Consider the following 17,793-nt stretch of genomic DNA (forward strand, 5'->3'; position numbering starts at 1 on the left):
TTACTGTCCTTGGTTCACCGGAAAAACAGATCAAATATTGTCTGGCCAGAAACGGTATCAACTACCAGGCACTCATAGTATGCATTTACTGTAGGCTAGCCATTCGTGCGTAACAAGAGTGCTTATCGACTCCCACCCACTTGTTTCTTTCACGCACAACTATTTTAAAGTTGACAAGGGAGGAGTGTGTCACTGCAAAATCAAGGTAGGTCCTACCGAGATTTGAACTCGGATCGCAGGATTCAGAGTGCTAACCATTACACCATAGAACCCTATACAGAGTAATTATTGTAGACTTCCAATTTTGATGTCATTTGTACACCCGATAAACAGCAGATTATGAGATTATTGGTTGGCCATGTGAATAATTCAGCACAAAAAATAGGAAGGTTCTACCGAGATTTGAACTCGGATCACTGGATTCAAAGTCCAGAGTGCTAACCATTACACCATAGAACCATATTCTAAATCCACATGGAAATTGAAAAAAAAAAAATCTGTGTTTAATTAGCAACAGCGGACTGTCGTTCCTTCACGTGTTGCAAATACTTTCAACTGACAACAATATTTGGACAGCTATATTCTAGTTCCACGAGGCAAATTAATTGACATGGTAGGATCGTCCAAGATTTAAACTCGGATCGCAGGATTCAGAGTCCTGAGTGATATCCTTTACAGCATAGAACCCTGTACTCAATACTCTGTGACGGGTTCAGATTTACAGCATAGAACCCTGTACTCAATACTCTGTGACGGGTTCAGATTTTACTGTCCTTGGTTCACCGGAAAAACAGATCAAATATTGTCTGGCCAGAAACGGTATCAACTACCAGGCACTCATAGTATGCATTTACTGTAGGCTAGCCATTCGTGCGTAACAAGAGTGATTATTGACTCCCACCCACTTGTTTCTTTCACGCACAACTATTTTAAAATTGACAAGGGAGGAGTGTGTCACTGCAAAATCAAGGTAGGTCCTACCGAGATTTGAACTCGGATCGCAGGATTCAGAGTCCTGAGTGCTAACCATTACACCATAGAACCCTATACAGAGTAATTATTGTAGACTTCCGATTTTCCTGTCATTTGTACACCGGATAAACAGCAGATTATGAGATTATTGGTTGGCCATGTGAATAATTCAGCACAAAAAATAGGAAAGTTCTACCGAGATTTGAACTCGGATCACTGGATTCAAAGTCCAGAGTGCTAACCATTACACCATAGAACCATATTCTAAAGCCACATGGAAATTGAAAAAAAAATAATTCTGCGTTTAATTAGCAACAGTGGACTGTCGTTCCTTCACGTGTTGCAAATACTTTCAACTGACAACAATATTTGGACAGCTATATTCTAGTTCCACGAGGCAAATTAATTGACATGGTAGGATCGTCCAAGATTTAAACTCGGATTTTCGGATTCAGAGTCGAGAGTGATAACCTTTACAGCATAGAACCCTGTACTCAATACTCTGTGACGGGTTCAGATTTTACTGTCCTTGGTTCACCGGAAAAACAGATCAAATATTGTCTGGCCAGAAACGGTATCAACTACCAGGCACTCATAGTATGCATTTACTGTAGGCTAGCCATTCGTGCGTAACAAGAGTGCTTATCGACTCCCACCCACTTGTTTCTTTCACGCACAACTATTTTAAAGTTGACAAGGGAGGAGTGTGTCACTGCAAAATCAAGGTAGGTCCTACCGAGATTTGAACTCGGATCGCAGGATTCAGAGTGCTAACCATTACACCATAGAACCCTATACAGAGTAATTATTGTAGACTTCCAATTTTGATGTCATTTGTACACCCGATAAAAAGCAGATTATGAGATTATTGGTTGGCCATGTGAATAATTCAGCACAAAAAATAGGAAGGTTCTACCGAGATTTGAACTCGGATCACTGGATTCAAAGTCCAGAGTGCTAAACATTACACCATAGAACCATATTCTAAAGCCACATGGAAATTGAAAAAAAAAAAATCTGTGTTTAATTAGCAACAGCGGACTGTCGTTCCTTCACGTGTTGCAAATACTTTCAACTGACAACAATATTTGGACAGCTATATTCTAGTTCCACGAGGCAAATTAATTGACATGGTAGGATCGTCCAAGATTTAAACTCGGATCGCAGGATTCAGAGTCCTGAGTGATATCCTTTACAGCATAGAACCCTGTACTCAATACTCTGTGACGGGTTCAGATTTACAGCATAGAACCCTGTACTCAATACTCTGTGACGGGTTCAGATTTTACTGTCCTTGGTTCACCGGAAAAACAGATCAAATATTGTCTGGCCAGAAACGGTATCAACTACCAGGCACTCATAGTATGCATTTACCGTAGGCTAGCCATTTGTGCGTAACAAGAGTGCTTATCGACTCCCACCCACTTGTTTCTTTCACTCACAACTATTTTAAAGTTGACAAGGGAGGAGTGTGTCACTGCAAAATCAAGGTAGGTCCTACCGAGATTTGAACTCGGATCGCAGGATTCAGAGTCCTGAGTGCTAACCATTACACCATAGAACCCTATACAGAGTAATTATTGTAGACTTCCGATTTTGATGTCATTTGTACACCCGATAAACAGCAGATTATGAGATTATTGGTTGGCCATGTGAATAATTCAGCACAAAAAATAGGAAGGTTCTACCGAGATTTGAACTCGGATCACTGGATTCAAAGTCCAGAGTGCTAACCATTACACCATAGAACCATATTCTAAATCCACATGGAAATTGAAAAAAAAAAAATCTGTGTTTAATTAGCAACAGCGGACTGTCGTTCCTTCACGTGTTGCAAATACTTTCAACTGACAACAATATTTGGACAGCTATATTCTAGTTCCACGAGGCAAATTAATTGACATGGTAGGATCGTCCAAGATTTAAACTCGGATTTTCGGATTCAGAGTCGAGAGTGATAACCTTTACAGCATAGAACCCTGTACTCAATACTCTGTGACGGGTTCAGATTTTACTGTCCTTGGTTCACCGGAAAAACAGATCAAATATTGTCTGGCCAGAAACGGTATCAACTACCAGGCACTCATAGTATGCATTTACCGTAGGCTAGCCATTTGTGCGTAACAAGAGTGCTTATCGACTCCCACCCACTTGTTTCTTTCACTCACAACTATTTTAAAGTTGACAAGGGAGGAGTGTGTCACTGCAAAATCAAGGTAGGTCCTACCGAGATTTGAACTCGGATCGCAGGATTCAGAGTCCTGAGTGCTAACCATTACACCATAGAACCCTATACAGAGTAATTATTGTAGACTTCCGATTTTGATGTCATTTGTACACCCGATAAACAGCAGATTATGAGATTATTGGTTGGCCATGTGAATAATTCAGCACAAAAAATAGGAAGGTTCTACCGAGATTTGAACTCGGATCACTGGATTCAAAGTCCAGAGTGCTAACCATTACACCATAGAACCATATTCTAAATCCACATGGAAATTGAAAAAAAAAAAATCTGTGTTTAATTAGCAACAGCGGACTGTCGTTCCTTCACGTGTTGCAAATACTTTCAACTGACAACAATATTTGGACAGCTATATTCTAGTTCCACGAGGCAAATTAATTGACATGGTAGGATCGTCCAAGATTTAAACTCGGATCGCAGGATTCAGAGTCCTGAGTGATATCCTTTACAGCATAGAACCCTGTACTCAATACTCTGTGACGGGTTCAGATTTACAGCATAGAACCCTGTACTCAATACTCTGTGACGGGTTCAGATTTTACTGTCCTTGGTTCACCGGAAAAACAGATCAAATATTGTCTGGCCAGAAACGGTATCAACTACCAGGCACTCATAGTATGCATTTACTGTAGGCTAGCCATTCGTGCGTAACAAGAGTGATTATTGACTCCCACCCACTTGTTTCTTTCACGCACAACTATTTTAAAATTGACAAGGGAGGAGTGTGTCACTGCAAAATCAAGGTAGGTCCTACCGAGATTTGAACTCGGATCGCAGGATTCAGAGTCCTGAGTGCTAACCATTACACCATAGAACCCTATACAGAGTAATTATTGTAGACTTCCGATTTTCCTTTCATTTGTACACCGGATAGACAGCAGATTATGAGATTATTGTTTGGCCATGTGAATAATTCAGCACAAAAAATAGGAAAGTTCTACCGAGATTTGAACTCGGATCACTGGATTCAAAGTCCAGAGTGCTAACCATTACACCATAGAACCATATTCTAAATCCACATGGAAATTGAAAAAAAAAAAATCTGCGTTTAATTAGCAACAGCGGACTGTCGTTCCTTCACGTGTTGCAAATACTTTCAACTGACAACAATATTTGGACAGCTATATTCTAGTTCCACGAGGCAAATTAATTGACATGGTAGGATCGTCCAAGATTTAAACTCGGATTGTAGGATTCAGAGTCCTGAGTGATATCCTTTACAGCATAGAACCCTGTACTCAATACTCTGTGACGGGTTCAGATTTTACTGTCCTTGGTTCACCGGAAAAACAGATCAAATATTGTCTGGCCAGAAACGGTATCAACTACCAGGCACTCATAGTATGCATTTACTGTAGGCTAGCCATTCGTGCGTAACAAGAGTGCTTATCGACTCCCACCCACTTGTTTCTTTCACGCACAACTATTTTAAAGTTGACAAGGGAGGAGTGTGTCACTGCAAAATCAAGGTAGGTCCTACCGAGATTTGAACTCTGATCTCAGGATTCAGAGTCCTGAGTGCTAACCATTACACCATAGAACCCTATACAGAGTAATTATTGTAGACTTCCGATTTTGATGTCATTTGTACACCGGATAAACAGCAGATTATGAGATTATTGGTTGGCCATGTGAATAATTCAGCACAAAAAATTGGAAAGTTCTACCGAGATTTGAACTCGGATCGCAGGATTCAGAGTGCTAACCATTACACCATAGAACCCTATACAGAGTAATTATTGTAGACTTCCGATTTTGATGTCATTTGTACACCCGATAAACAGCAGATTATGAGATTATTGGTTGGCCATGTGAATAATTCAGCACAAAAAATAGGAAGGTTCTACCGAGATTTGAACTCGGATCACTGGATTCAAAGTCCAGAGTGCTAACCATTACACCATAGAACCATATTCTAAATCCACATGGAAATTGAAAAAAAAAAAATCTGTGTTTAATTAGCAACAGCGGACTGTCGTTCCTTCACGTGTTGCAAATACTTTCAACTGACAACAATATTTGGACAGCTATATTCTAGTTCCACGAGGCAAATTAATTGACATGGTAGGATCGTCCAAGATTTAAACTCGGATCGCAGGATTCAGAGTCCTGAGTGATATCCTTTACAGCATAGAACCCTGTACTCAATACTCTGTGACGGGTTCAGATTTACAGCATAGAACCCTGTACTCAATACTCTGTGACGGGTTCAGATTTTACTGTCCTTGGTTCACCGGAAAAACAGATCAAATATTGTCTGGCCAGAAACGGTATCAACTACCAGGCACTCATAGTATGCATTTACTGTAGGCTAGCCATTCGTGCGTAACAAGAGTGATTATTGACTCCCACCCACTTGTTTCTTTCACGCACAACTATTTTAAAATTGACAAGGGAGGAGTGTGTCACTGCAAAATCAAGGTAGGTCCTACCGAGATTTGAACTCGGATCGCAGGATTCAGAGTCCTGAGTGCTAACCATTACACCATAGAACCCTATACAGATTAATTATTGTAGACTTCCGATTTTCCTGTCATTTGTACACCGGATAAACAGCAGATTATGAGATTATTGGTTGGCCATGTGAATAATTCAGCACAAAAAATAGGAAAGTTCTACCGAGATTTGAACTCGGATCACTGGATTCAAAGTCCAGAGTGCTAACCATTACACCATAGAACCATATTCTAAAGCCACGTGGAAATTGAAAAAAAAAATAATTCTGCGTTTAATTAGCAACAGTGGACTGTCGTTCCTTCACGTGTTGCAAATACTTTCAACTGACAACAATATTTGGACAGCTATATTCTAGTTCCACGAGGCAAATTAATTGACATGGTAGGATCGTCCAAGATTTAAACTCGGATTGTAGGATTCAGAGTCCTGAGTGATATCCTTTACAGCATAGAACCCTGTACTCAATACTCTGTGACGGGTTCAGATTTTACTGTCCTTGGTTCACCGGAAAAACAGATCAAATATTGTCTGGCCAGAAACGGTATCAACTACCAGGCACTCATAGTATGCATTTACTGTAGGCTAGCCATTCGTGCGTAACAAGAGTGCTTATCGACTCCCACCCACTTGTTTCTTTCACGCACAACTATTTTAAAGTTGACAAGGGAGGAGTGTGTCACTGCAAAATCAAGGTAGGTCCTACCGAGATTTGAACTCGGATCGCAGGATTCAGAGTGCTAACCATTACACCATAGAACCCTATACAGAGTAATTATTGTAGACTTCCAATTTTGATGTCATTTGTACACCCGATAAACAGCAGATTATGAGATTATTGTTTGGCCATGTGAATAATTCAGCACAAAAAATAGGAAGGTTCTACCGAGATTTGAACTCGGATCACTGGATTCAAAGTCCAGAGTGCTAACCATTACACCATAGAACCATATTCTAAATCCACATGGAAATTGAAAAAAAAAAAATCTGTGTTTAATTAGCAACAGCGGACTGTCGTTCCTTCACGTGTTGCAAATACTTTCAACTGACAACAATATTTGGACAGCTATATTCTAGTTCCACGAGGCAAATTAATTGACATGGTAGGATCGTCCAAGATTTAAACTCGGATCGCAGGATTCAGAGTCCTGAGTGATATCCTTTACAGCATAGAACCCTGTACTCAATACTCTGTGACGGGTTCAGATTTACAGCATAGAACCCTGTACTCAATACTCTGTGACGGGTTCAGATTTTACTGTCCTTGGTTCACCGGAAAAACAGATCAAATATTGTCTGGCCAGAAACGGTATCAACTACCAGGCACTCATAGTATGCATTTACTGTAGGCTAGCCATTCGTGCGTAACAAGAGTGATTATTGACTCCCACCCACTTGTTTCTTTCACGCACAACTATTTTAAAATTGACAAGGGAGGAGTGTGTCACTGCAAAATCAAGGTAGGTCCTACCGAGATTTGAACTCGGATCGCAGGATTCAGAGTCCTGAGTGCTAACCATTACACCATAGAACCCTATACAGAGTAATTATTGTAGACTTCCGATTTTCCTTTCATTTGTACACCGGATAGACAGCAGATTATGAGATTATTGTTTGGCCATGTGAATAATTCAGCACAAAAAATAGGAAGGTTCTACCGAGATTTGAACTCGGATCACTGGATTCAAAGTCCAGAGTGCTAACCATTACACCATAGAACCATATTCTAAAGCCACATGGAAATTGAAAAAAAAATAATTCTGCGTTTAATTAGCAACAGTGGACTGTCGTTCCTTCACGTGTTGCAAATACTTTCAACTGACAACAATATTTGGACAGCTATATTCTAGTTCCACGAGGCAAATTAATTGACATGGTAGGATCGTCCAAGATTTAAACTCGGATTGTAGGATTCAGAGTCCTGAGTGATAACCTTTACAGCATAGACCCCTGTACTCAATACTCTGTGACGGGTTCAGATTTTACTGTCCTTGGTTCACCGGAAAAACAGATCAAATATTGTCTGGCCAGAAACGGTATCAACTACCAGGCACTCATAGCATGCATGTACCGTAGGCTTTCCATTCGTGCGTAACAAGAGTGCTTATCGACTCCCACCCACTTGTTTCTTTCACACACGACTATTTTAAAGTTGACAGGGGAGGAGTGTGTCACTGCAAAATCAAGGTAGGTCCTACCGAGATTTGAACTCGGATGGCAGGATTCAGAGTCCTGAGTGCTAACCATTACACCATAGAACCATATACAGAGTAATTATTGTAGACTTCCGATTTTCCTGTCATTTGTACACCCGATAAACAGCAGATTATGAGATTATTGGTTGGCCATGTGAATAATTCAGCACAAAAAATAGGAAGGTTCTACCGAGATTTGAACTCGGATCACTGGATTCAAAGTCCAGAGTTCAAACCATTACACCATAGAACCATATTCTAAATCCACATGGAAATTGAAAAAAAAATAATAATATGTGTTTAAATTAGCAACGTGTTTGAAATATGTGGATTTACAAGTGGATGCATGGTAGGGTAGCCCAGTTGATACCGTTACTCTGTACTTTGAATCCAATGATCCAAGTTCAAATCTCGGTAGAACCTTCCTATTTTTTGTGCTGAATTATTCACATGGCCAACCAATAATCTCATAATCTGCTGTTTATCCGGTGTACAAATGACAGGAAAATCGGAAGTCTACAATAATTATTCTGTATAGGGTTTTATGGTGTAATGGTTAGCACTCAGGACTCTGAATCCTGCAATCTGAGTTCAAATCTTGGTAGGACCTACCTTGATTTTGCAGTGACACACTCCTCCCCTGTCAACTTTAAAATAGTGGTGTGTGAAAGAAACAAATGGGTGGGAGTCAATAAGCACTCTTGTTATGCACGAATGGCTAGCCAACTGTAAATGCATACTATGAGTTCCTGTTAAGTTTTTTTAATTGAAAACTTGCAGCCCCACAAAGAACTGAAAATGTTTCATATTTTGTTCACACTCATCACATCATTCGTGTTGGAAATATGTGGATTTCCAAGTGGATGCATGGTAGGGTAGCCCAGTTGATACCGGTACATGGCAGGGTAGCCCAGTTGATACCGGTACATGGCAGGGTAGCCCAGTTGATACCGGTACATGGCAGGGTAGCCCAGTTGATACTGGTACATGGCAGGGTAGCCCAGTTGATACCGGTACATGGCAGGGTAGCCCAGTTGATACCGGTACATGGCAGGGTAGCCCAGTTGATACCGGTACATGGCAGGGTAGCCCAGTTGATACCGGTACATGGCAGGGTAGCCCAGTTGATACCGGTACATGGCAGGGTAGCCCAGTTGATACCGGTACATGGCAGAAAATACTTTCTGTGTTTCCGGGGGAACCAAGGACAGTAAAATCTGAACCCTTCAGAAGAGTATTCAAGTCTCAGGAGGCCATACCAGGTGACATAATCCTCTTCTGTTAAATAGAATATTGCTGTCCAAACGAAGGATGGTTTCAGTTGCAAGTCATTGCTACACATTGAAGGGCTGACATTCTACATTTGGTAATATTCTCATCGACGGGGTTGTAGCGGAGCAGCTTGAAGAGCTTCAAGTTCCTTGGCGTCCACATCACCAACAAACTAACATGGTTCAAGCAAACCAAGACAGTCGTGGAGAGGGCACGGTAAAACCTGTCCCGCTCAGGAGAGGATGGATTTGGCCTGGATCCACAAAAGGTTCTACAGCTGCACCAACGAGAGCATCCTGACGGGTTGCATCACTGCCTGGTATGGCAACTGCTCAGCCTCCGACCGCAAGGCCCGACAGAAGGTAGTGCGTACGGCCCAGTACATAAATGGGGCAAAGCTTCCTGCCATCTCGGGCTTCTCCTGGCTGGCTCAGCTGATGTTCAATAAGGACTGGCTGCCTGAGAGGTGGGATGTGTTCTGTGTGAAGTCACAAGGAGGCGCCAGAGAGATAAAAAAAGGTGGAGATAGAGGAAGAGGAGGTAGAGGAGTAGGAGGTGGAGGAAGAGGAGGTAGAGGAGTAGGAGGTGGAGGAAGAGGAGGTAGAGGAGTAGGAGGTGGAGGAAGAGGAGGTAGAGGAGTAGGAGGTGGAGGAAGAGGACGGTAGAGGAGTAGGAGGTGGAGGAAGAGGACGGTAGAGGAGTAGGAGGTGGAGGAAGAGGAGGTAGAGGAGTAGGAGGTGGAGGAAGAGGACGGTAGAGGAGTAGGAGGTGGAGGAAGAGGACGGTAGAGGAGTAGGAGGTGGAGGAAGAGGAGGTAGAGGAGTAGGAGGTGGAGGAAGAGGAGGTAGAGGAGTAGGAGGTGGAAGAGGAGGTAGAGGAGTAGGAGATGGAGGAAGAGGAGGTAGAGGAGTAGGAGGTGGAGGAAGAGGAGGTAGAGGAGTAGGAGGTGGAGGAAGAGGAGGTAGAGGAGTAGGAGGTGGAGGAAGAGGAGGTAGAGGAGTAGGAGGTGGAGGAAGAGGACGGTAGAGGAGTAGGAGGTGGAGGAAGAGGACGGTAGAGGAGTAGGAGGTGCAGGAAGAGGAGGAAGAGGAGGTAGAGGAGTAGGAGGTGGTGTAATGGTGTAATGGTTAGCACTCTGTACTTTGAATCCAGTGATCTGAGTTCAAATCTCGGTAGAACCTTCCTATTTTTTTGTGCTGAATTATTCACATGGCCAACCAATAATCTCATAATCTGCTGTTTATCCGGTGTACAAATGACAGGAAAATCGGAAGTCTACAATAATTATTCTGTATAGGGTTTTATGGTGTAATGGTTAGCACTCAGGACTCTGAATCCTGCAATCCGAGTTCAAATCTTGGTAGGACCTACCTTGATTTTGCAGTGACACACTCCTCCCCTGTCAACTTTAAAATAGTGGTGTGTGAAAGAAACAAATGGGTGGGAGTCAATAAGCACTCTTGTTACGCACGAATGGCTAGCCAACGGTAAATGCATACTATGAGTTCCTGTTAAGTTTTTTTAATTGAAAACTTGCAGCCCCACAAAGAACTGAAAATGTTTCATATTTTGTTCACACTCATCACATCATTCGTGTTGGAAATATGTGGATTTCCAAGTGGATGCATGGTAGGGTAGCCCAGTTGATACCGGTACATGGCAGGGTAGCCCAGTTGATACCGGTACATGGCAGGGTAGCCCAGTTGATACCGGTACATGGCAGGGTAGCCCAGTTGATACCGGTACATGGCAGGGTAGCCCAGTTGATACCGGTACATGGCAGGGTAGCCCAGTTGATACCGGTACATGGCAGGGTAGCCCAGTTGATACCGGTACATGGCAGGGTAGCCCAGTTGATACCGGTACATGGCAGGGTAGCCCAGTTGATACCGGTACATGGCAGGGTAGCCCAGTTGATACCGGTACATGGCAGAAAATACTTTCTGTGTTTCCGGGGGAACCAAGGACAGTAAAATCTGAACCCTTCAGAAGAGTATTCAAGTCTCAGGAGGCCATACCAGGTGACATAATCCTCTTCTGTTAAATAGAATATTGCTGTCCAAACGAAGGATGGTTTCAGTTGCAAGTCATTGCTACACATTGAAGGGCTGACATTCTATATTTGGTAATATTCTCATCGACGGGGTTGTAGCGGAGCAGCTTGAAGAGCTTCAAGTTCCTTGGCGTCCACATCACCAACAAACTAACATGGTTCAAGCACACCAAGACAGTCGTGGAGAGGGCACGGTAAAACCTGTCCCGCTCAGGATAGGATGGATTTGGCCTGGATCCACAAAAGGTTCTACAGCTGCACCAACGAGAGCATCCTGACGGGTTGCATCACTGCCTGGTATGGCAACTGCTCAGCCTCCGACCGCAAGGCCCGACAGAAGGTAGTGCGTACGGCCCAGTACATAAATGGGGCAAAGCTTCCTGCCATCTCGGGCTTCTCCTGGCTGGCTCAGCTGATGTTCAATAAGGGCTGGCTGCCTGAGAGGTGGGATGTGTTCTGTGTGAAGTCACAAGGAGGCGCCAGAGAGATAAAAAAAGGTGGAGATAGAGGAAGAGGAGGTAGAGGAGTAGGAGGTGGAGGAAGAGGAGGTAGAGGAGTAGGAGGTGGAGGAAGAGGAGGTAGAGGAGTAGGAGGTGGAGGAAGAGGAGGTAGAGGAGTAGGAGGTGGAGGAAGAGGAGGTAGAGGAGTAGGAGGTGAAGGAAGAGGAGGTAGAGGAGTAGGAGGTGGAGGAAGAGGAGGTAGAGGAGTAGGAGGTGGAGGAAGAGGAGGTAGAGGAGTAGGAGGTGGAGGAAGAGGACGGTAGAGGAGTAGGAGGTGGAGGAAGAGGAGGTAGAGGAGTAGGAGATGGAGGAAGAGGAGGTAGAGGAGTAGGAGGTGGAAGAGGAGGCAGAGGAGTAGGAGGTGGAGGAAGAGGAGGTAGAGGAGTAGGAGGTGGAGGAAGAGGAGGTAGAGGAGTAGGAGGTGGAGGAAGAGGAGGTAGAGGAGTAGGAGGTGGAGGAAGAGGAGGTAGAGGAGTAGGAGGTGGAGGAAGAGGACGGTAGAGGAGTAGGAGGTGGAGGAAGAGGACGGTAGAGGAGTAGGAGGTGGAGGAAGAGGAGGTAGAGGAGTAGGAGGTGGAGGAAGAGGAGGTAGAGGAGTAGGAGGTGGAGGAAGAGGAGGTAGAGGAGTAGGAGGTGGAGGAAGAGGAGGTAGAGGAGTAGGAGGTGGAGGAAGAGGAGGTAGAGGAGTAGGAGGTGGAGGAAGAGGAGGTAAAGGAGTAGGAGGTGGAGGAAGAGGAGGTAGAGGAGTAGGAGGTGGAGGAAGAGGAGGTAGAGGAGTAGGAGGTGGAGGAAGAGGAGGTAGAGGAGTAGGAGGTGGAGGAAGAGGACGGTAGAGGAGTAGGAGGTGGAGGAAGAGGACGGTAGAGGAGTAGGAGGTGCAGGAAGAGGAGGTAGAGGAGTAGGAGGTGGTGTAATGGTGTAATGGTTAGCACTCTGTACTTTGAATCCAGTGATCCGAGTTCAAATCTCGGTAGAACCTTCCTATTTTTTTGTGCTGAATTATTCACATGGCCAACCAATAATCTCATAATCTGCTGTTTATCCGGTGTACAAATGACAGGAAAATCGGAAGTCTACAATAATTACTCTGTATAGGGTTCTATGGTGTAATGGTTAGCACTCAGGACTCTGAATCCTGCAATCCGAGTTCAAATCTTGGTAGGACCTACCTTGATTTTGCAGTGACACACTCCTCCCCTGTCAACTTTAAAATAGTGGTGTGTGAAAGAAACAAATGGGTGGGAGTCAATAAGCACTCTTGTTACGCACGAATGGCTAGCCAACGGTAAATGCATACTATGAGTTCCTGTTAAGTTTTTTTAATTGAAAACTTGCAGCCCCACAAAGAACTGAAAATGTTTCATATTTTGTTCACACTCATCACATCATTCGTGTTGGAAATATGTGGATTTCCAAGTGGATGCATGGTAGGGTAGCCCAGTTGATACCGGTACATGGCAGGGTAGCCCAGTTGATACCGGTACATGGCAGGGTAGCCCAGTTGATACCGGTACATGGCAGGGTAGCCCAGTTGATACCGGTACATGGCAGGGTAGCCCAGTTGATACCGGTACATGGCAGGGTAGCCCAGTTGATACCGGTACATGGCAGGGTAGCCCAGTTGATACCGGTACATGGCAGGGTAGCCCAGTTGATACCGGTACATGGCAGGGTAGCCCAGTTGATACCGGTACATGGCAGGGTAGCCCAGTTGATACCGGTACATGGCAGAAAATACTTTCTGTGTTTCCGGGGGAACCAAGGACAGTAAAATCTGAACCCTTCAGAAGAGTATTCAAGTCTCAGGAGGCCATACCAGGTGACATAATCCTCTTCTGTTAAATAGAATATTGCTGTCCAAACGAAGGATGGTTTCAGTTGCAAGTCATTGCTACACATTGAAGGGCTGACATTCTATATTTGGTAATATTCTCATCGACGGGGTTGTAGCGGAGCAGCTTGAAGAGCTTCAAGTTCCTTGGCGTCCACATCACCAACAAACTAACATGGTTCAAGCACACCAAGACAGTCGTGGAGAGGGCACGGTAAAACCTGTCCCGCTCAGGATAGGATGGATTTGGCCTGGATCCACAAAAGGTTCTACAGCTGCACCAACGAGAGCATCCTGACGGGTTGCATCACTGCCTGGTATGGCAACTGCTCAGCCTCCGACCGCAAGGCCCGACAGAAGGTAGTGCGTACGGCCCAGTACATAAATGGGGCAAAGCTTCCTGCGATCTCGGGCTTCTCCTGGCTGGCTCAGCTGATGTTCAATAAGGGCTGGCTGCCTGAGAGGTGGGATGTGTTCTGTGTGAAGTCACAAGGAGGCGCCAGAGAGATAAAAAAAGGTGGAGATAGAGGAAGAGGAGGTAGAGGAGTAGGAGGTGGAGGAAGAGGAGGTAGAGGAGTAGGAGGTGGAGGAAGAGGAGGTAGAGGAGTAGGAGGTGGAGGAAGAGGAGGTAGAGGAGTAGGAGGTGGAGGAAGAGGAGGTAGAGGAGTAGGAGGTGAAGGAAGAGGAGGTAGAGGAGTAGGAGGTGGAGGAAGAGGAGGTAGAGGAGTAGGAGGTGGAGGAAGAGGAGGTAGAGGAGTAGGAGGTGGAGGAAGAGGACGGTAGAGGAGTAGGAGGTGGAGGAAGAGGAGGTAGAGGAGTAGGAGATGGAGGAAGAGGAGGTAGAGGAGTAGGAGGTGGAAGAGGAGGCAGAGGAGTAGGAGGTGGAGGAAGAGGAGGTAGAGGAGTAGGAGGTGGAGGAAGAGGAGGTAGAGGAGTAGGAGGTGGAGGAAGAGGAGGTAGAGGAGTAGGAGGTGGAGGAAGAGGAGGTAGAGGAGTAGGAGGTGGAGGAAGAGGATGGTAGAGGAGTAGGAGGTGGAGGAAGAGGACGGTAGAGGAGTAGGAGGTGGAGGAAGAGGAGGTAGAGGAGTAGGAGGTGGAGGAAGAGGAGGTAGAGGAGTAGGAGGTGGAGGAAGAGGAGGTAGAGGAGTAGGAGGTGGAGGAAGAGGAGGTAGAGGAGTAGGAGGTGGAGGAAGAGGAGGTAGAGGAGTAGGAGGTGGAGGAAGAGGAGGTAAAGGAGTAGGAGGTGGAGGAAGAGGAGGTAGAGGAGTAGGAGGTGGAGGAAGAGGAGGTAAAGGAGTAGGAGGTGGAGGAAGAGGAGGTAGAGGAGTAGGAGGTAGATGAGTAGGAGGTGGAGGAAGAGGAGGTAGAGGAGTAGGAGGTGGAGGAAGAGGAGGTAGAGGAGTAGGAGGTGGAGGAAGAGGAGGTAGAGGAGTAGGAGGTGGAGGAAGAGGACGGTAGAGGAGTAGGAGGTGGAGGAAGAGGACGGTAGAGGAGTAGGAGGTGGAGGAAGAGGAGGTAGAGGAGTAGGAGGTGGAGGAAGAGGAGGTGGTGTAATGGTGTAATGGTTAGCACTCTGTACTTTGAATCCGGTGATCCGAGTTCAAATCTCGGTAGAACCTTCCTATTTTTTTGTGCTGAATTATTCACATGGCCAACCAATAATCTCATAATCTGCTGTTTATCCGGTGTACAAATGACAGGAAAATCGGAAGTCTACAATAATTATTCTGTATAGGGTTTTATGGTGTAATGGTTAGCACTCAGGACTCTGAATCCTGCAATCCGAGTTCAAATCTTGGTAGGACCTACCTTGATTTTGCAGTGACACACTCCTCCCCTGTCAACTTTAAAATAGTGGTGTGTGAAAGAAACAAATGGGTGGGAGTCAATAAGCACTCTTGTTACGCACGAATGGCTAGCCAACGGTAAATGCATACTATGAGTTCCTGTTAAGTTTTTTTAATTGAAAACTTGCAGCCCCACAAAGAACTGAAAATGTTTCATATTTTGTTCACACTCATCACATCATTCGTGTTGGAAATATGTGGATTTCCAAGTGGATGCATGGTAGGGTAGCCCAGTTGATACCGGTACATGGCAGGGTAGCCCAGTTGATACCGGTACATGGCAGGGTAGCCCAGTTGATACCGTTACATGGCAGGGTAGCCCAGTTGATACCGGTACATGGCAGGGTAGCCCAGTTGATACCGGTACATGGCAGGGTAGCCCAGTTGATACCGGTACATGGCAGGGTAGCCTAGTTGATACCGGTACATGGCAGGGTAGCCCAGTTGATACCGGTACATGGCAGGGTAGCCCAGTTGATACCGGTACATGGCAGGGTAGCCCAGTTGATACCGGTACATGGCAGGGTAGCCCAGTTGATACCGGTACATGGCAGAAAATACTTTCTGTGTTTCCGGGGGAACCAAGGACAGTAAAATCTGAACCCTTCAGAAGAGTATTCAAGTCTCAGGAGGCCATACCAGGTGACATAATCCTCTTCTGTTAAATAGAATATTGCTGTCCAAACGAAGGATGGTTTCAGTTGCAAGTCATTGCTACACATTGAAGGGCTGACATTCTATATTTGGTAATATTCTCATCGACGGGGTTGTAGCGGAGCAGCTTGAAGAGCTTCAAGTTCCTTGGCGTCCACATCACCAACAAACTAACATGGTTCAAGCACACCAAGACAGTCGTGGAGAGGGCACGGTAAAACCTGTCCCGCTCAGGATAGGATGGATTTGGCCTGGATCCACAAAAGGTTCTACAGCTGCACCAACGAGAGCATCCTGACGGGTTGCATCACTGCCTGGTATGGCAACTGCTCAGCCTCCGACCGCAAGGCCCGACAGAAGGTAGTGCGTACGGCCCAGTACATAAATGGGGCAAAGCTTCCTGCCATCTCGGGCTTCTCCTGGCTGGCTCAGCTGATGTTCAATAAGGGCTGGCTGCCTGAGAGGTGGGATGTGTTCTGTGTGAAGTCACAAGGAGGCGCCAGAGAGATAAAAAAAGGTGGAGATAGAGGAAGAGGAGGTAGAGGAGTAGGAGGTGGAGGAAGAGGAGGTAGAGGAGTAGGAGGTGGAGGAAGAGGAGGTAGAGGAGTAGGAGGTGGAGGAAGAGGAGGTAGAGGAGTAGGAGGTGGAGGAAGAGGAGGTAGAGGAGTAGGAGGTGAAGGAAGAGGAGGTAGAGGAGTAGGAGGTGGAGGAAGAGGAGGTAGAGGAGTAGGAGGTGGAGGAAGAGGAGGTAGAGGAGTAGGAGGTGGAGGAAGAGGACGGTAGAGGAGTAGGAGGTGGAGGAAGAGGAGGTAGAGGAGTAGGAGATGGAGGAAGAGGAGGTAGAGGAGTAGGAGGTGGAAGAGGAGGCAGAGGAGTAGGAGGTGGAGGAAGAGGAGGTAGAGGAGTAGGAGGTGGAGGAAGAGGAGGTAGAGGAGTAGGAGGTGGAGGAAGAGGAGGTAGAGGAGTAGGAGGTGGAGGAAGAGGAGGTAGAGGAGTAGGAGGTGGAGGAAGAGGACGGTAGAGGAGTAGGAGGTGGAGGAAGAGGACGGTAGAGGAGTAGGAGGTGGAGGAAGAGGAGGTAGAGGAGTAGGAGGTGGAGGAAGAGGAGGTAGAGGAGTAGGAGGTGGAGGAAGAGGAGGTAGAGGAGTAGGAGGTGGAGGAAGAGGAGGTAGAGGAGTAGGAGGTGGAGGAAGAGGAGGTAGAGGAGTAGGAGGTGGAGGAAGAGGAGGTAAAGGAGTAGGAGGTGGAGGAAGAGGAGGTAGAGGAGTAGGAGGTGGAGGAAGAGGAGGTAAAGGAGTAGGAGGTGGAGGAAGAGGAGGTAGAGGAGTAGGAGGTAGAGGAGTAGGAGGTGGAGGAAGAGGAGGTAGAGGAGTAGGAGGTGGAGGAAGAGGAGGTAGAGGAGTAGGAGGTGGAGGAAGAGGAGGTAGAGGAGTAGGAGGTGGAGGAAGAGGACGGTAGAGGAGTAGGAGGTGGAGGAAGAGGACGGTAGAGGAGTAGGAGGTGGAGGAAGAGGAGGTAGAGGAGTAGGAGGTGGAGGAAGAGGAGGTGGTGTAATGGTGTAATGGTTAGCACTCTGTACTTTGAATCCGGTGATCCGAGTTCAAATCTCGGTAGAACCTTCCTATTTTTTTGTGCTGAATTATTCACATGGCCAACCAATAATCTCATAATCTGCTGTTTATCCGGTGTACAAATGACAGGAAAATCGGAAGTCTACAATAATTATTCTGTATAGGGTTTTATGGTGTAATGGTTAGCACTCAGGACTCT

The 17,793-nt window shown here is 45.7% G+C and overlaps 22 non-coding genes across 22 annotated transcripts; 3 read left to right on the forward strand and 19 right to left on the reverse strand.

Annotated features, from left to right (window-relative positions):
- Positions 1-387: 387 nt before the first annotated feature.
- On the reverse strand, positions 388-459 carry trnaq-uug (transfer RNA glutamine (anticodon UUG)). Its single transcript has one exon. It is a non-coding gene; the product is annotated as a tRNA-Gln (tRNA).
- Positions 460-972: 513 nt separating this feature from the next.
- trnaq-cug (transfer RNA glutamine (anticodon CUG)) lies at positions 973-1,044 on the reverse strand. Its single transcript has one exon. It is a non-coding gene; the product is annotated as a tRNA-Gln (tRNA).
- A 115-nt stretch (positions 1,045-1,159) lies between these two features.
- trnaq-uug (transfer RNA glutamine (anticodon UUG)) lies at positions 1,160-1,231 on the reverse strand. The gene has a single exon. It is a non-coding gene; the product is annotated as a tRNA-Gln (tRNA).
- A 648-nt stretch (positions 1,232-1,879) lies between these two features.
- trnaq-uug (transfer RNA glutamine (anticodon UUG)) lies at positions 1,880-1,951 on the reverse strand. The gene has a single exon. It is a non-coding gene; the product is annotated as a tRNA-Gln (tRNA).
- Positions 1,952-2,464: 513 nt separating this feature from the next.
- Positions 2,465-2,536, reverse strand: trnaq-cug (transfer RNA glutamine (anticodon CUG)). The gene has a single exon. It is a non-coding gene; the product is annotated as a tRNA-Gln (tRNA).
- A 115-nt stretch (positions 2,537-2,651) lies between these two features.
- trnaq-uug (transfer RNA glutamine (anticodon UUG)) lies at positions 2,652-2,723 on the reverse strand. The gene has a single exon. It is a non-coding gene; the product is annotated as a tRNA-Gln (tRNA).
- A 467-nt stretch (positions 2,724-3,190) lies between these two features.
- trnaq-cug (transfer RNA glutamine (anticodon CUG)) lies at positions 3,191-3,262 on the reverse strand. The gene has a single exon. It is a non-coding gene; the product is annotated as a tRNA-Gln (tRNA).
- A 115-nt stretch (positions 3,263-3,377) lies between these two features.
- Positions 3,378-3,449, reverse strand: trnaq-uug (transfer RNA glutamine (anticodon UUG)). Its single transcript has one exon. It is a non-coding gene; the product is annotated as a tRNA-Gln (tRNA).
- A 513-nt stretch (positions 3,450-3,962) lies between these two features.
- trnaq-cug (transfer RNA glutamine (anticodon CUG)) lies at positions 3,963-4,034 on the reverse strand. The gene has a single exon. It is a non-coding gene; the product is annotated as a tRNA-Gln (tRNA).
- Positions 4,035-4,149: 115 nt separating this feature from the next.
- Positions 4,150-4,221, reverse strand: trnaq-uug (transfer RNA glutamine (anticodon UUG)). Its single transcript has one exon. It is a non-coding gene; the product is annotated as a tRNA-Gln (tRNA).
- Positions 4,222-4,688: 467 nt separating this feature from the next.
- trnaq-cug (transfer RNA glutamine (anticodon CUG)) lies at positions 4,689-4,760 on the reverse strand. The gene has a single exon. It is a non-coding gene; the product is annotated as a tRNA-Gln (tRNA).
- Positions 4,761-5,055: 295 nt separating this feature from the next.
- Positions 5,056-5,127, reverse strand: trnaq-uug (transfer RNA glutamine (anticodon UUG)). Its single transcript has one exon. It is a non-coding gene; the product is annotated as a tRNA-Gln (tRNA).
- A 513-nt stretch (positions 5,128-5,640) lies between these two features.
- Positions 5,641-5,712, reverse strand: trnaq-cug (transfer RNA glutamine (anticodon CUG)). The gene has a single exon. It is a non-coding gene; the product is annotated as a tRNA-Gln (tRNA).
- A 115-nt stretch (positions 5,713-5,827) lies between these two features.
- trnaq-uug (transfer RNA glutamine (anticodon UUG)) lies at positions 5,828-5,899 on the reverse strand. Its single transcript has one exon. It is a non-coding gene; the product is annotated as a tRNA-Gln (tRNA).
- A 649-nt stretch (positions 5,900-6,548) lies between these two features.
- trnaq-uug (transfer RNA glutamine (anticodon UUG)) lies at positions 6,549-6,620 on the reverse strand. The gene has a single exon. It is a non-coding gene; the product is annotated as a tRNA-Gln (tRNA).
- Positions 6,621-7,133: 513 nt separating this feature from the next.
- On the reverse strand, positions 7,134-7,205 carry trnaq-cug (transfer RNA glutamine (anticodon CUG)). The gene has a single exon. It is a non-coding gene; the product is annotated as a tRNA-Gln (tRNA).
- Positions 7,206-7,320: 115 nt separating this feature from the next.
- Positions 7,321-7,392, reverse strand: trnaq-uug (transfer RNA glutamine (anticodon UUG)). Its single transcript has one exon. It is a non-coding gene; the product is annotated as a tRNA-Gln (tRNA).
- Positions 7,393-7,860: 468 nt separating this feature from the next.
- On the reverse strand, positions 7,861-7,932 carry trnaq-cug (transfer RNA glutamine (anticodon CUG)). The gene has a single exon. It is a non-coding gene; the product is annotated as a tRNA-Gln (tRNA).
- Positions 7,933-8,047: 115 nt separating this feature from the next.
- trnaq-uug (transfer RNA glutamine (anticodon UUG)) lies at positions 8,048-8,119 on the reverse strand. Its single transcript has one exon. It is a non-coding gene; the product is annotated as a tRNA-Gln (tRNA).
- A 2,316-nt stretch (positions 8,120-10,435) lies between these two features.
- On the forward strand, positions 10,436-10,507 carry trnaq-cug (transfer RNA glutamine (anticodon CUG)). The gene has a single exon. It is a non-coding gene; the product is annotated as a tRNA-Gln (tRNA).
- A 2,279-nt stretch (positions 10,508-12,786) lies between these two features.
- On the forward strand, positions 12,787-12,858 carry trnaq-cug (transfer RNA glutamine (anticodon CUG)). Its single transcript has one exon. It is a non-coding gene; the product is annotated as a tRNA-Gln (tRNA).
- A 2,399-nt stretch (positions 12,859-15,257) lies between these two features.
- trnaq-cug (transfer RNA glutamine (anticodon CUG)) lies at positions 15,258-15,329 on the forward strand. The gene has a single exon. It is a non-coding gene; the product is annotated as a tRNA-Gln (tRNA).
- The last annotated feature ends 2,464 nt before the right edge of the window (positions 15,330-17,793 follow it).

The sequence above is a fragment of the Oncorhynchus mykiss genome, chromosome 10 (genome assembly GCF_057628025.1).
Source record: "Oncorhynchus mykiss isolate SJ-2025 chromosome 10, ASM5762802v1, whole genome shotgun sequence".
NCBI classification, from domain to species: Eukaryota; Metazoa; Chordata; class Actinopteri; order Salmoniformes; family Salmonidae; genus Oncorhynchus; species Oncorhynchus mykiss.